Source organism: Choristoneura fumiferana, chromosome Z (genome assembly GCF_025370935.1).
Source record: "Choristoneura fumiferana chromosome Z, NRCan_CFum_1, whole genome shotgun sequence".
Classification (NCBI taxonomy): Eukaryota; Metazoa; Arthropoda; class Insecta; order Lepidoptera; family Tortricidae; genus Choristoneura; species Choristoneura fumiferana.
The window spans coordinates 42,127,401-42,142,306 of NC_133472.1; the positions used below are offsets into that span (position 1 = coordinate 42,127,401).

Genomic DNA, 14,906 nt, shown 5'->3' on the forward strand with positions numbered 1-14,906 from the left:
CAACTTCCAACTTCAGACTTGATTGGCGAGAAGATAAGCATAATTATACATCTAGTTTATATCCATACTAATAGTAGAAATGCGAAAGTGTGTGTGTATGTATGTTTGTCCGTTTGCATGTTTGTATTTTTGGTATAAAGATAGTTTATGGGCCAGAGAGTGACATAAACTACTTTTTATCCCGGAAAAATGCACAGATCCCGAGGGAACAGCGCGCGATAACCGAATTCCACGCGAGCGAAGACGCGGGAAAAAGCTAGTTGAGTTTTATAGCTACACACCTACTATTACCTGTTACTGTATGTCTAATCTATATATTTTCTTCTTTGCAAGAGGTAATGAGGTAAATCTATCACAGTAGGCAGTGCTTAGGCATAAAACACAAACATACAAAACATTCAATTAAGTATTATATTATATATATTACGTAAGGTCACACACGCACACATACACAACACACACACACACACACACACACACACACACACACACACACACAATACACACTAACATACTGACTGTAACTAATTACAATAATTATAAGTTTATTTGAGAAATTTAAAAATAAACTACGAATTACGTAACTTACTTAAAATTAAACAATAATTAAACATTAACTTATTACATGATGCTTAGGTCTTTTCTTCGAGCAGTTATCGATCTACGCGTTAATTAACTAACATTCCTTAATTATTTTTTGGAACGAAGTCCCCGCGTGCGGCCATAAAGCCGGCGTTAAACCGCTCTCGCTCCAGCTCGTGCTCTGGCCCGCACATCCGGTGTCCCACTCGCATCCACGGATGTATCTAGAGCAGCGCCGTTTCACGCTTGTCAAGTTTATGCCGGCAGGTGTCGCTAGCTTGACAGGAGAAAAACTTTTAAATATCCTACAGTTTCATAATTAAAGTTCCATATTAACCCTTTGACCATTATTTTTTTAAAGCAATGAATCGAGAACTTTAACGATACGCACAGCATGAATGATTTTTTTTATGATTTTTGAGAAAGAGAAATGTATATGTTATTGCAGGGTTTCCGAATTATGAGACGGCAATATGTTTGCCGCTATCAGCCAAGGGCATTAAGTGACAAGACCGTCATGTCAGTTTGCCGGGGGAACTACGGGTGGCACGACGTATCTAAAATAAATAAATTAAAAACCAATAGATGATAAGAAATAATTAAAACCTTTATTTAACTTAAAACTGAATTCTTTCAAATAAATAACCGGGCAAGAGCATATCGGGCCATGCTTATAGTCAGGGTCCCGTAGCTGCCCGACCTTAATTGAAAACGTGAAAATCTCTGAAGCATGGGACAGCACAAAGTGGGACTTTACAAGTCTCGCATCCAATTTTTGACCTTTAATATAAATCAATAACAATTGTAGCCTAACCCACCCTTTCCTTTAATAAACACCAGACACTTAACGGATAGTGGCAAATATATTGCCGTCTTCATTTTTTTAAATTATCAAATAACAGATTTTTTTTCTTTAAACTTTATATCGCCAATCTTGTCTCTGAAAGTAGAGAATTGTGACTATCGGATAAATCCAGCAAACAAAATTTTATTTACAAACATTTTTGTTCAATTGTAAGGAATAGTTAAAAATCTAAGTTCAGGCCTAAGAATCATCATTTAACATGGGTTGGAATAACGTTTATCTGCTATTCTTTTTTTCGTAAATTGGTACGAGTATGTTCTCTTATGCGAACCAAAAGTTATATTAACTAACAACAAGTTCATTGAGAAAAAAATAAAATATCTGAGTCGTATGACGGCAAATATCTTGCCGTTACCCACTAAAGGGTTAATGAATTATGAACGTCACTGCATTTAGTGCAATTATTGAAACTTCGGGTGCTCAGATAACTGATGATTGTAACTGATAAAGTTCATGATGTAGGTATATTTATAAGCCAATGAGGGCTATTGCGAATGAATTCGCCGCTAGAGGCGCTAGTGTAGCGTGAGGTCTCCGAAATGTCAAATCTCATAGTTTTTGGGTGAGCTACGCGGGTTTATTTATAATTAGAATTATTTTGTGAATATTTTGCAATATCTGAAATTAATTATGGCAAATATGCGTTCCGGGGCAATGAATGTCTGTGTTTTGAGACAGTTTTGTCTTTCGGAAACCTTTGTCCTCCCTTTTTTCCGAACAAAACGGGGACTTTGCAACACTGTGGCATGCTCGATATTTTTATGCTACGGTTTTAAGGTGTATTAAATATGATTTTAATCTAAACTTTGTTTTCACGCCCGTAATAACAGACTTTGAAAGCCATACTTAAAAACCTCACGCAACAGTGCGCCATCTAGTGAGACAAAAAACGATAGCCCTCATTGCAAGCAAGACCGTAACACCAAAAAAACCTCACGATACTAACGCCATCTTGCGATATTTCGCGTATTTTAGCCCTCATTGAGAGAACACGACAAATACCAAATTCTCACGTGGGGCTACTGCGGATAGGGTACTTCACACACACCACCCTTCGCAAATGTTTGCAGTTACCACGCATATTTCAAAAAGCCGTGGCAGACTACTAGTTTGACCTGTGGCTTCTCAAGCAGAGGATCGTGGGTTCAAACTTGGGCACGCATTTCTCAGTTCTTCGAAATTCATGTGCGAATTGGTTATTTATGGTAAGGCCGCTTGTAGACGTACGTTGTTTCACCGAAAAACGGACCGTTTTTTTGCCGGACGGCGGTGTTGTATGTATGGTTAGGTCGATGGACAAGTGTCCGGTCCATGTAAAAACAACACACATTAATTGTAAGCCGTACAAAACCGGAATTCCGGCAAAAAAAACGGTCCGTTGTTCGGTGAAAACAAACGGACGTCTACAAGCGGCCTAAATATGCCTGGAAGGTCTAAAAGAATCCGGGGGGGTGTCTTCAACCTGCACACTTAGTGTAGGTAAGTTATCGTTTACAAAATATCTCGATCGTCAATTTGTTTGAAACACGAACAGCGCCTCTAGCGGAACGTTTGCGATGTTCGTGTTTCCATACAGAGAGATTTTAACGCGAACGCGAGAGACGTATTTTGTAACTGAAAACTTACACAAGGGGTACTGGATTTAAGCTCAGCGTGTGCATGCAGTTTTATCATGCACATTGCGACTACAAATGGCGATATGCACCAGTTCCTGAACTAAGTTTGTTGTGCTCGCAACTCAAAGCTATGTGAAATATTGTTTTACCCAAACTACTTATGTAATTGGGCTGCATGTTCTACTTAGGTGCGTTTAGATTAGCGTTCAACATAAGTTGACGAGGAACCGACTCTACTGCCAAGGTAATATGACAGTGTTTAGATCATTCTGAGCACCAGAACAGCTCATCTACTTCTGCTGCTGACTATACTACGGTTTTACAACTTTTTTTTTCAAATGTAAATTCGCACATAAATTTCCAAAAACTCGTACGATGCTCTATCACCACCGCCCATAGACACCTGCAACACCAGGGGGATTGCAGATGCGTTGCCAACCTAGAGGCCTAAGATGGGATACCTCAAGTGCCAGTAATTTCACCGGCTGTCTTACTCTCCACGCCGAAACACAACAGTGCAAGCACTGCTGCTTCACGGCAGGATTAACGAGCAAGATGGTGGTAGCAATCCGGGCGGACCTTGCACAAGGTCCTACCACCTGCAAAAGCTTGAGAGGCTGCTTGAGAGGCGATAAGTCATTACTCACAAACTTTCGCGTTTGTAATATTATTAGTATTAATTATAAATTTGACAGTATTACATATTTCTCGTTTCAAACATCCCTACCTAAAGTTCCCGGAAGTGAAACTATTCATGCGTCGCTCAGAAGTTTAAAAACTTAGGCAACTTAATTTAAGTCTGGTACTCAAGTAACTCCATCTCAATTATAAGTTGGGTATTGTAAGTAAGAGTACTAGTTTGTAGTATTACATACGAGTATTATGTGGTAAGAGTGAAAGAAACTTGTATAGTGGGTTCGTCGTCGATACAGAAACTGTACATTTACCGCGTAGCAAGGGTGGATCAAGGGGGGGGGGGTCACGACCCTACTTGGACCCTGGGCTGGGTCTAGCTAGGACAACATAAACACATTTTTTAAATTAATATGTTTCTGCGACAAAGAAGTGAGAGGTAGCGAAGCAGCCAGGTGAAAGGTAGTGCTGCTCATCTGAATCGATCACGAGTTCCTGTGACAGGGATAATTGGCGCTAGTGTTGTGAGCGTTTCACAACTTTGACATTTACTTATGTCACTTTTGTGTGCGTGCAAAACTGTAACGTAAAGAAAAACGTGTTATGTTGTTTTCAGTGCAAATACTCAATATCATTTAATACAATAATCAAAAAAATAAAGGAATAATCAAATATTATGTTATTTGTTTTAGGTCTCCTGTCTGTTCTGCCTTGAAAATAAAATTATGCAAACCGACAAGTGTTTGTAATGTAACATCGACATTGGCAAAATAATTTTGCTAAAACAAAAAAGATTAAGGGGCTGTTTCACCATTCATTGATTAGTGTTAACTGGCGGTTAGGTGTGATGCCGTCTCTACTTGTTTTGTTCGAATAGACGGAGACGGCATTACATTTAACCGTCGGTTAACGCTAATCAATGGATGGTGAAACAGCCCCTAAAGCTGTAATAAATTGAACCAATCGCAAGTAGGTAAGACTTATGTATGTCAAATGGAGCTCACGATACCAACGCCACCTACAGACCAACTTATTTGTGAATTGAAAAAGTTTTAATGTTGTTCGCATAAAATGTAGTATTGTTTGGTATTCGCAGATGTTGGTCAGTCTGTAGCGATATCTTGCCTGTCAAAAAATTTATTATGGACAAGTTCCTTATTTACCCGTTCCGTTTATTTGACTCCGGCGCGCCTAGAGTTAGACAAAGAACCGCTATAAAAGTAAACAAGGTATCCGCCATTCTTTACCTATTAGCTAAAGAATCCAACGAAAAAGGCAAGTGGTTATGCAAATACTCCCGCGCAGGTATAGATACGAAACGTAATATGTCAACTTAACTTTAAATATACCAATTTGGACTTTGTTAGCACGAGTGAAGTTTTTTTTTGGAATGGTGACATTTTAGTGTTGCGATTATTTGCTTTTGAGTACCGAAGAGTTTGGATCTGGTTTTTGTCTTGGAGTTTATTTAGTTTTTCATCCAGATATTAGAATTGCAGACAGTTTATTTACATATAACCTGTGTGCATATTTGTGTCGGTTCATGAGCTCGTGGCATTGGGCGTAATATCTAATTATATATTGCGACATTTCTGTATTTAAAATTTTCAGGCTATTAAATTGTAATTGTGTTGTATTATAATAAAGTATTATTGTTAAGGGATATACATAATAACGTAAGGCAATTTTGGCGACTCACACTTAGCAGGTTTTTCCTATTGAGTTATGAAACCCCAAAAAGGGATATAAGTAACAAAAACAAACTGTCAACGTTTGACACTGACAGTAAGTCTAGTTGTAATGTGGCTCATGCTATGTAACTGTAGGCAATACCAACAATAAAAAAAATATAGAAAATATTTTTTACTTAAGAGTGGCAACACTGACTGTTGATCTCATGCTCAGTTTCGTAATTTCTGTAACCACGACTTTCCGTAATAAAAAATATATTTACCGTAACAAGGCCTGCTATAAGTATTGGAATCAGTGCCCTACAATCTAAAGTCTGCTCTTCAGTAACTGTCGAACACAAAGTAGGTGTAACAAGTAACTAAATCTACATTTTATTTGCAGCAAGCATCCGTCAGATGTTTGTTTTTTTTATTCCAACAATTTTATCACAGGTACTTAAAAAAACGCAAAAGGCAAAAGTAACATAAAAATTTAACGTTAGTTGCTCAGTTCTAAAACTACATAAATTGTTCACTAGTAACGAGACGTCATGTTGAACAAGTTGAGATCCTGAAGAAAGTCCGTTGGATGACGTCACTAAGATAGCAACTAGGTATAATGTAGGGTTACCAGATTCACTACTCACTATTGTACCGTTTTTGTGAAACTTTAAACCTAAAATTGCTAAAAGTGGCTCCGAAGCGGTAACGTTTCGTGTGCTCTGCCTACCCCACTTGGGAATACAGGCGTGATGTTTGTGTGTGTATGTACCGGATTGATTGACTCTATTATCGGGAGAACATTTTTTTTCGGGATTTTCGGACTGGTCAGGAGAAACAAAAATAAAATCAAACTCAAGTGAATAAAAACCATATTTAACGTTATTGTTATGTCGTCCGCTATACCAAAATTTATAAAAAAACTAAAATTGTTTTCTTATTACCTTTATTTTCTTTTATCACTTATTTTCACAGATTTAACAATTATTCGTCCTTTTTCACCATTAAAGGAAGACTTTAATTTCAAACAATTTTCCTTAAAATAGAGTCGATAACATTGTACTTGACGAAAATACAAAAATTCAAGAAAATCCCGTCAAATCCCGACAGTCTGGCAACCCTAAGTACAAGTGCAAGACCTAAGTCTCCTCTCGTAGCAACGTGTTTTAGTTTTATAGACAAATTGACGTTCCAAATTAGAATGACATAAAAGAAAAGTTTCATATCAGTCCAGTGCTCTACATGCAAAGGACTCAACGTTTTTTTCTTATCATCAAGCGCGAAATGTAGACAAACGCAAGCCTATTTCTGTAATAAAAAGTAGGTTTATGCCATTTCTTAAGCGATACTTTCTTAACTTTACAATGTTTGAACGATACAAATCCGCAATCAAAACTTCCAGCGTTACTTGGAAACAAAACTGCACCGCGTATTGTTACTTGGAACGCAACTTTAGATATCTGGCTTGACCGGTCTCCAAACTGCGTTCTACTTTCAAATAACACCTTCACGATAAATCTTCCAGAATACCTAAGGTTTTTAAATAGGTTGTACTTTTATTTACTGACCTGAGAATAAAAACATGGTCCGATTCCGGCCGCGTTACGTGCGCACGTGTGTTTGCAACGGCGATCGCGAGTCAACTAGTAGAGTAGCAACGGCTGGAGAAGGGAGAACTGGAGATTTAGAGCTCCCCCCACTGGTAAGGCGTTGGTCTGAATGTAGCGCAGCGTTGGATGGTGTTCGTGCACTATGCGCTATTAGTAATAGCCTATTACTAATATACACAGTGTTAATTAAATCTATATTAATAATTTCGTCAAGGGGTACGGTAGACTCGAACGAAATGCACATCAAATTGAAGAGCGTAAAAAATTAGTCAATCCGAGTCGAGAACTTGTAGGCGGAAAATTCGGATTATCGAGTATTTTCAATATATACTTGAATAAATTACTAAGTATATAATGGCGTTGCGAAGTTAACATGTCAAAGTCATCACATCAAAGTGGCGTTAGTGTCACGTCATCACGTGTCACAGGTGTCACAGGTATGCATTTCGTTCTCAATTGTAACCTCTTAAGGGCCCCACACACGGTACGATTCGTCGATGTTCATCAGATCGATCGTACAGACGAATCTTACCGTATATGGGGCCCTTTAGGTCTAATTATTTGATTATGAGACAGAGACATCATAGTTATTTGGGCAAATAAGATTTAGGAGAACTATCTACTGGTGAAATACCGATACGTAGGTTAGCTGTGAAAGTACGTTTTTGATAATATTAAGGCTGGGAATATACTTCAGATTTTTCGATATGTACGACAGTCTTTACAGCGGCAAAAAATTTTTTCAAACATATTATTATGAATCTACATTTTACCCGAGCGAAGCCGGGTTTTCATCTAGTAAATAAATAAAACCTCAGTCACACTCTTTTTTATTTTAAGAACTATTAAGAAAAATATTCGTACATTTTAATGAGAATGTTGTAATTCTACTTGATTTCTAACTCTACACAAGTGTTGCTCTGTCAGTTAATTATTGTGTATTATTTGTTTGTTTCTATATAAATTCTATGGATGTCCACTCTACACACGAATGTACTTGTCAGTTGCACTTCGCCGTTTTTAACCCCCGACGCAAAAAGAGGGGTGTTATACGTTTGACCGCTATGTGTCTGTATGTCTGTTTGTCTGTCTGTCTGTGGCATATAAATACATACATAACCAGAAAATTTCACCTCATATTCGTTATACCACGTTAGGCAAGGTTTAAAGCTACTTATTCAGACATTACTTATAGGTACATAGATTTATTGCAAGTTGTGTGATATGAACAGCCGTGGTGGCCGAGTGGTTTCACCTATCGCCTCTCAAGCAGAGGTTCGTGGGTTCAAACCCCGGCTCGCACCTCTGAGTTTTTGAAATTCATGTGTGAAATTACATTTGAAATTTACCACGAGCTTTACGGTGAACGAAAACATCGTGAGGAAACCTACACACAACTGCGAAGTAATTCAATGGTATGTGTAAAGTTCCCAAACCGCAGTGGGCCCGCGTGGGAACTACGGCCCACGCCCTCTCATTCTGAGAGGAGGCCTGTGCCCAGCAGTGGGACTTTATACGACTGGAAGGTAAACGAGCAAGTGGGTCTCCTGATGGTAAGAGATCACCACCGCCCATAAACATCTGCAACACCAGGGGTATTGCAGACGCGCTGCCAACCTAGAGGCCTAAGATGGGATACCTCACGTGCCAGTAATTTCACCGGCTGTCTTACTCTCCACGCCGAAACACAACAATGCAAGCACTGCTGCTTCACGGCAGGATTAGCGAGCAAGATGGTGGTAGCAATCCGGGCGGACCTTGCACAAGGTCCTACCACCTGCAAATCTAGACAATATCATGATACGAAAGAAACCTGAATAAAATGGCATTTCTTAACAATACAATGCGCTTGGTGAAAGCTTTGTTCACGTTACAATACAGTGACGTCAATATCTAGACACAATAAACTGATAAACAATGTTTTTACAATGCAGCCTTTGAGTACATTTCAGATTGAAAGGGTTACTGAAAGGGCTGTCATTCATCTATGGCATCTCATATTTCGTTTTCTAGAATTTTTATGCCGTTTCACTTAGCTTCGTACACGAGGTCACAGATATCTTTACACTTTAAAGCAGGGGTCGCCAAACTACGGCCCGCGAGCCCCTCTAATCCGGCCCGCGGTAAGAAAGCGGAAGAGCCCACGCTCCGGCCCGCGATAGGGTCCGATTTTAATAAAGCTACAAGCACCTAACTAGTAATTAGATTTATAAGACCCGCCACTGACAGTAATCATAAATAATCATACATAATCATATATATGTATTTAAGTATGCATCTATCTATATAATTATATGTATCCGTTGCTTAGTACCCATAACACAAGCTTTGCTAAGCTTACTTTGGGACTAGGTCAATTGGTGTGAATTGTCCCGTGATATTTATTTATTTATTTATAGCCACTCATGAACACAATCAACACCAACACCAAGTGCGTTCCTTATGCGTTACTCGTATCCTAATCCTGCGCACGCGACGCGCGCAGTCAGCGCTGCTCACACTATTGTTCAACAGGCGGCCACCCGCGCCGTGCAAACCGCGTCAGCTAGCTACGCGGCCTTAAATATCGCTGTCGCTCCCGCTCCCGCGCCCGCTCGCTAGTACACCACGACCTGCGCACGCGCCGACTCCCGAGACAAAGCCTCGATCTGGCGCCCTGCGACTTTCTAGCGCGTTCTACATACATCATGAGCTAACCCGTGCATTATGTCATATTAACATTGTTCCATTTCTTCTTCCGTAGAAATGAGAAATGAGTAAATGACGATTGTTTCAATTTTTTATTGTTAATGTGATAACTTATTTTTTTGTAAATTTAATTTTACCCGCTTGAAAGATACAGATGTGGATTTAAGATGATGATGCCGCGATGCCAGTGAAGTCAACAGAAACGTACAGCGAAGAAAGTGTAGCAACTGGTGCCATCCAGTGAGCAAATATTAGATATTCCAATATACTTGCACTGCACATTGCGGTCCACCCGCCATTGAATTGATAAGATTTCATATTTCTTTTATTCGTTGTCTGTATTCTGGTTGGAAAGAGAAAGACGCTGATATTTTAAAAATTTCGCTACGATTATCAATTAATTAATTACAATTTTTTTAAGATTTGCTTATTCTAAAAGGGCATAACTCCAAAACTACAAAACAATAGATCCATTACTTTTGTTCTAGCCTCTATTAAAAAAAAGATCACGTAAATCTGACGTAGAAGTTGTCAAAATTATGAGAGCTCCTTTTTCTGGTGAAAAAGGCAATGGAATCATATCTGTTGGCAATTCTGATTTTTTTTTTAAATCTGGATAAATAATTATAACAAATATTTTCCCATGTTCAGGAGGCAAAACTCTTTCGATTCCTGTAGTAATTTACAGGTGCTAAAAAAAATTAAATCTTGTCAATTGTTTCAACTCGGACGCATGTAGGTAATTAGAGATTAAGACGCATATAATGTTGCAGGCAAATGGTCAAAATTAGAGATTTGAACAAATCTCTAAGGTTGAAATTACAATTTTTTATCATTTAAGATTGGTTTTTTGGAATCTTTTTGTATTTTTTATTTCAATTCCAAATTTTTACTTTTACGGTCATCCCGTAAAACCTAAATTGAAAATACAAACTAAAATATAGATGCACAGAAAAACCAGAAAAATAAGACCATCACTGGGAATCGAACCCAGGTCCTAGGTAATCCGTACCGCGTGCTATACCGCTACACCACTGATGGTCACTTTTCTGGTTTTTCTGTGCATCTATATTTCAGTTTGTATTTTCAATTTTTATTATTTGCCAAGAATAGAACAAGACAGCCAAAAACGGTAATTTTTAGAGTTCCGTACCCAAAGGGTGAAAACGGTACCCTATTACTAAGACTCCACTGAAGTGGAACTCCCATTCAACAAGCGTTATTTTTAGCCGTTTTTTGCTCGATATTAACAACAGCAGGTAGACGCTTGAAATATTCACATAATATATAGTTGTATATTCGCTTGAAAAATATTTAATTAAATTTAAATAAAATAAATGTTTAAGGAGGGCTCCCATACAACAGACGTGATTTTCTTGCTGTTTTTTTGCTAATGTCTAATGTCGTGTAGATAATGGTACGGAACACTTCGTGCGCGAATGATATGATAAAGTCTCTACAGTATAGGTAGAGTCATTCACGATGACGCGTGCCGTGGTTCTTATTACAATGCCATTAATGTCTAATTTTAAAAAAATCACGCGTTTTCGTGGATGGCACTAGGTATAAAATGGTATATAGGTGATTTGATCAATTCAGCTGTCAGAAATAAAGTGCAATAAAAAAATATTCAGTGTAGGTATAAAAGTTTATTTACAACTGATTTACAACTACATATTACTAGTTTGACTAGAATATTAAATACAGTCAGACTTGATTAGACTAGATGGGCTGAGAGCATTATAGGTGCAGTCGCTCTTAAACAGCTATATGCATGTATGTACAGTCAGCATCAAAAGTAGCTGGTTACTTTGTACTTTGTTATTTTACAGCCACGTACTTAGCGCCGTACAAGATTGACAAATGTGTTAATAATGTGACAGAGTAAAAAAGTAACAAGCTACTTTTGATGCTGACCGTTCTTATACTAGACTTATACTTCATAGCAGACGTCAAAAATACAACTTGTACGGTGACACAGGGTGTCACTAACCATTTAACACTAGGGCTGTATCGATATTTACAGACGCGGATTCCCGGATGCTGGGGAGGGCAATGGGTACAGTCTGCCCTACTAATTAGCGGCCATTAAAAATTGCAATTCTTATTATTGAAATCGTCCTAACAACATCGTGCAATGAGTCAACTTTGCCCACCCTAAACCAAATCCTGGATCCGCGTCTGGAAATGAATTAACTTGCCTGTACCAAAATGTGGATGCTATACATTATAATAACTCTTCTTGTATTTAATTACGCTTAATGATATAGTTAACAGGCACTTTTATAAGCTCGGTATTATAATACTTAGCTAAACATTGTTTGAATACTGTAATTATTGTGTTCCTTTGACCCTGAAGGGTAACTTTGCCCATTGGGATTAGCTTAGCTATTTGGATTCATCGGAACCTTACTTTTTATATATGTAAATAACTATCCATTTCTACCATGGATGTCGTAAGAGGCGACTGAGGACATAGGTTAAGGTACACCGTAGGCGACAGGCTAGCAACCTGTCACTATTGTACCGTTTTTGTCAAACTTAAAACCTAAAATTGCTAAAAGTGGCTCCGAAGCGGTAACGTTTCGTGTGCTCTGCCTACCCCATTTGGGAATACAGGCGTGATTTTTATTTATGTATGTATAAATAACTATAATTAGTTGCTTTAATTATGATGTAAGTATATTTCTTTCAATCTTTTCGATATGTAGTTTTCTTGTGGACTAAAGTTGCTCTCCATTGGGTTAAAGTACCACGATCGTTTGGTGTACTACACGTAAGTAAATTTTAATAAATATACAGTGATTAATTTATGATTTAGTACAGTTGAGTTACGTTATGTATGTTTGTGCATATATAAACATAGGTGTATGGGTCATCGAAGTATAATGTACATGAAACATTACTTTTTTTCCCGGGATAAAAATAGCCTTTGTTAATTAGGACCGAAAGACTTTAAAATCATTTCAGTAACAGTCCAACGGCTTCATCTGTGTCATAATGTTTGATTGACAAAAGAAAAAATACTTCTCCAATATTTTCTAATAATTTAACTGACGCACTAATTAATAGGTACTTGAAAGGTTCAGGTAATTAACTAAACGTAAACAAACTTCAGCTGTGTTAAAATAAAGTTGTGTTAAATACTTGTGATGTATACATATCATTTAATAATATTGTAAACCTGTTTTTAAAAAAAATATATATATACCTCGTTGAGTTTCTTGTCGGATTCTTCTCAGCAGAGGTTTTTCCGAACCGGTGGTAGATTTTTTTTTGACATTCATAAGTGCTTGTTATAGCCTAAATTGAATAAAAATATTTTGACTTTTACTTTGACTTTGACAGCTGGAGTTTGTTTACATTTAGTAAAATACCTATCCAAACCAAGTATAGATGGCGTATTTTTTAACGTTACGGTTTTGCTTGCAATTGGCTATTAACTAAACCAGCCAATTGCAAGCCAGACCGTAACGTCAAAAAAACCTCAAGATACTAACGCCATCTAGCGATATTTCGCCTGTCTTTTAGCCCTCATTGTGGCTTCCCAAGAGGTCTTTATCCAACAGTGGACGTTTTCTGGCTGGTTCTATGGGTACAAGTCAACGCACAGAGCTCTGGGTGGCTAGAGGAAGGGATAAGTTGCGCATCTGTCAACTAACAAGCGAAGGCGTGAGCGTGACGGCCGAGCGCGCGCCTACGCTCCCGCGTCCCCCACTACTCCACCGCCAATTTGGTCCGTATTTCGCTCACTGCTCAGGTGTATCGCCAGGAGATCGCCAGGAGCTCTTTTTACGTGCGTTGATTTGTACAGTCACCAGCGCGCAATATCTGACACCACAATGCATACATAAATACTTATACGACTCTATTTCTAGGGCCATGATCCGATGTGCATGATCCGCTATGGAAAATACACGTCGATTCTCGAAAGCTGTCACGAATGGATTGAACGAGTGATTGAAAGTATCTGTGTGACCTAGTTGAATACTTTTCATACAAGATTGGTATTTGGAGTCTTTTTTATTTTTTATTTTAACTCCAAATTTTGTTACTTTTACGGTCATCCCGTAAAATCCGTATCGAAAATACAAACTGAAACATAGATGCACAGATAAACCGGAAAAAGAGACCAGCGCTGGGAATCGAACTTAGGTCCTCAGCGTTCCGTGCTGCGTGCTATACCTCTATACCACTCTGGACACGCAGCACAGAATGCTGAGAACCTGGGTTCGATTCCCAGCGCTGGTCTCTTTTTCTGGTTTTTCTTTGCATCTAAACAAACATAACCGACGTTGGGAAAAAGACGGCTAAGCTAAAATGGGACTGGGCTGGACACGTCTGTCGCATGCACCCACAAAGGTGGGCTCGCACAGTTACTTGGTGGGTGCCGGAGAACGGCCAGCGACATCGAGTAGAGGTGGGTAAATCCGGATCTGAAGATTCAAAAGAGTCAGATCCTCAAGCGGATCCGAATCCCTTAATGACTCCTTTCAAATCTTATTGACTCCGGAGTTACTAACTCCGACTGGATCGAGCGGTTCGCCTCGCTCGTGATCGCCGTCACGCTCACTCACACTGACTCGCTCCGTCCGCCTGCTTTCGCTCTCGCTCGGCTCGGATCGGATCGGCAGGGCTACTACGAAACTCGAAGTTCGTATCGTACCGTCCCTCTCGCTCTCGTATTAAATAGTATAAGTGTCAGAGGGACCGCACGACACGAACTTCGATTTTGGAGTTTCATAGTAGCCCTGCGGATCGGATCTTGGACTTGGATCTTATTATCTATATTTGGTTGGTCGGTTCGGTTCGGTTCGGTTCGTAGTAGCCCTGCGGATCGGATCTTGGACTTGGATCTTATTATCTACTCGGACTTGGACTAACGAACGAATCTTTCTCTCTCTCACGAATCTGTACTTCATAACTTCAGTTCAGTCAGCGGGTGGGGCACCGCAGTACCGTACCGACCGACACCGACCGACCGAACCGAGCCGGAGCGGATCGGCCATAGATAAATTAATAATCGCTTGAAAGAACCGGAGTCAATAAAGGAGTCGGATTCAATAAGCGGATTCGGTACCGACACCGGAGCTGGATCTAGTGAGTCAGATCACTTCGCGGAGATGAGATTACCCATGTCTAACATCGAGGCAGACCGAGAAGGAGATGGCGGGACGATCTGGACACGTACGCAAAGGACTGGCCTGACATTGCGTCAGAACGAGAGGGGAGGCCTTTGCCC

General features: G+C 39.2%; 1 protein-coding gene and 1 long non-coding RNA gene across 2 annotated transcripts in view; both read right to left on the reverse strand.

The window, feature by feature from the left end:
* CalpC (calpain C) overlaps positions 1-7,011 on the reverse strand; it is a gene marked incomplete in the record, with an annotated part of 54,104 nt that extends 47,093 nt beyond the window's left edge. The window contains 1 exon segment of the mRNA XM_074100605.1: positions 6,935-7,011.
* Positions 1-14,906, reverse strand: part of LOC141437359 (uncharacterized) — a 150,345-nt gene that overhangs the window by 47,093 nt on the left and 88,346 nt on the right. The window lies entirely within an intron of this gene.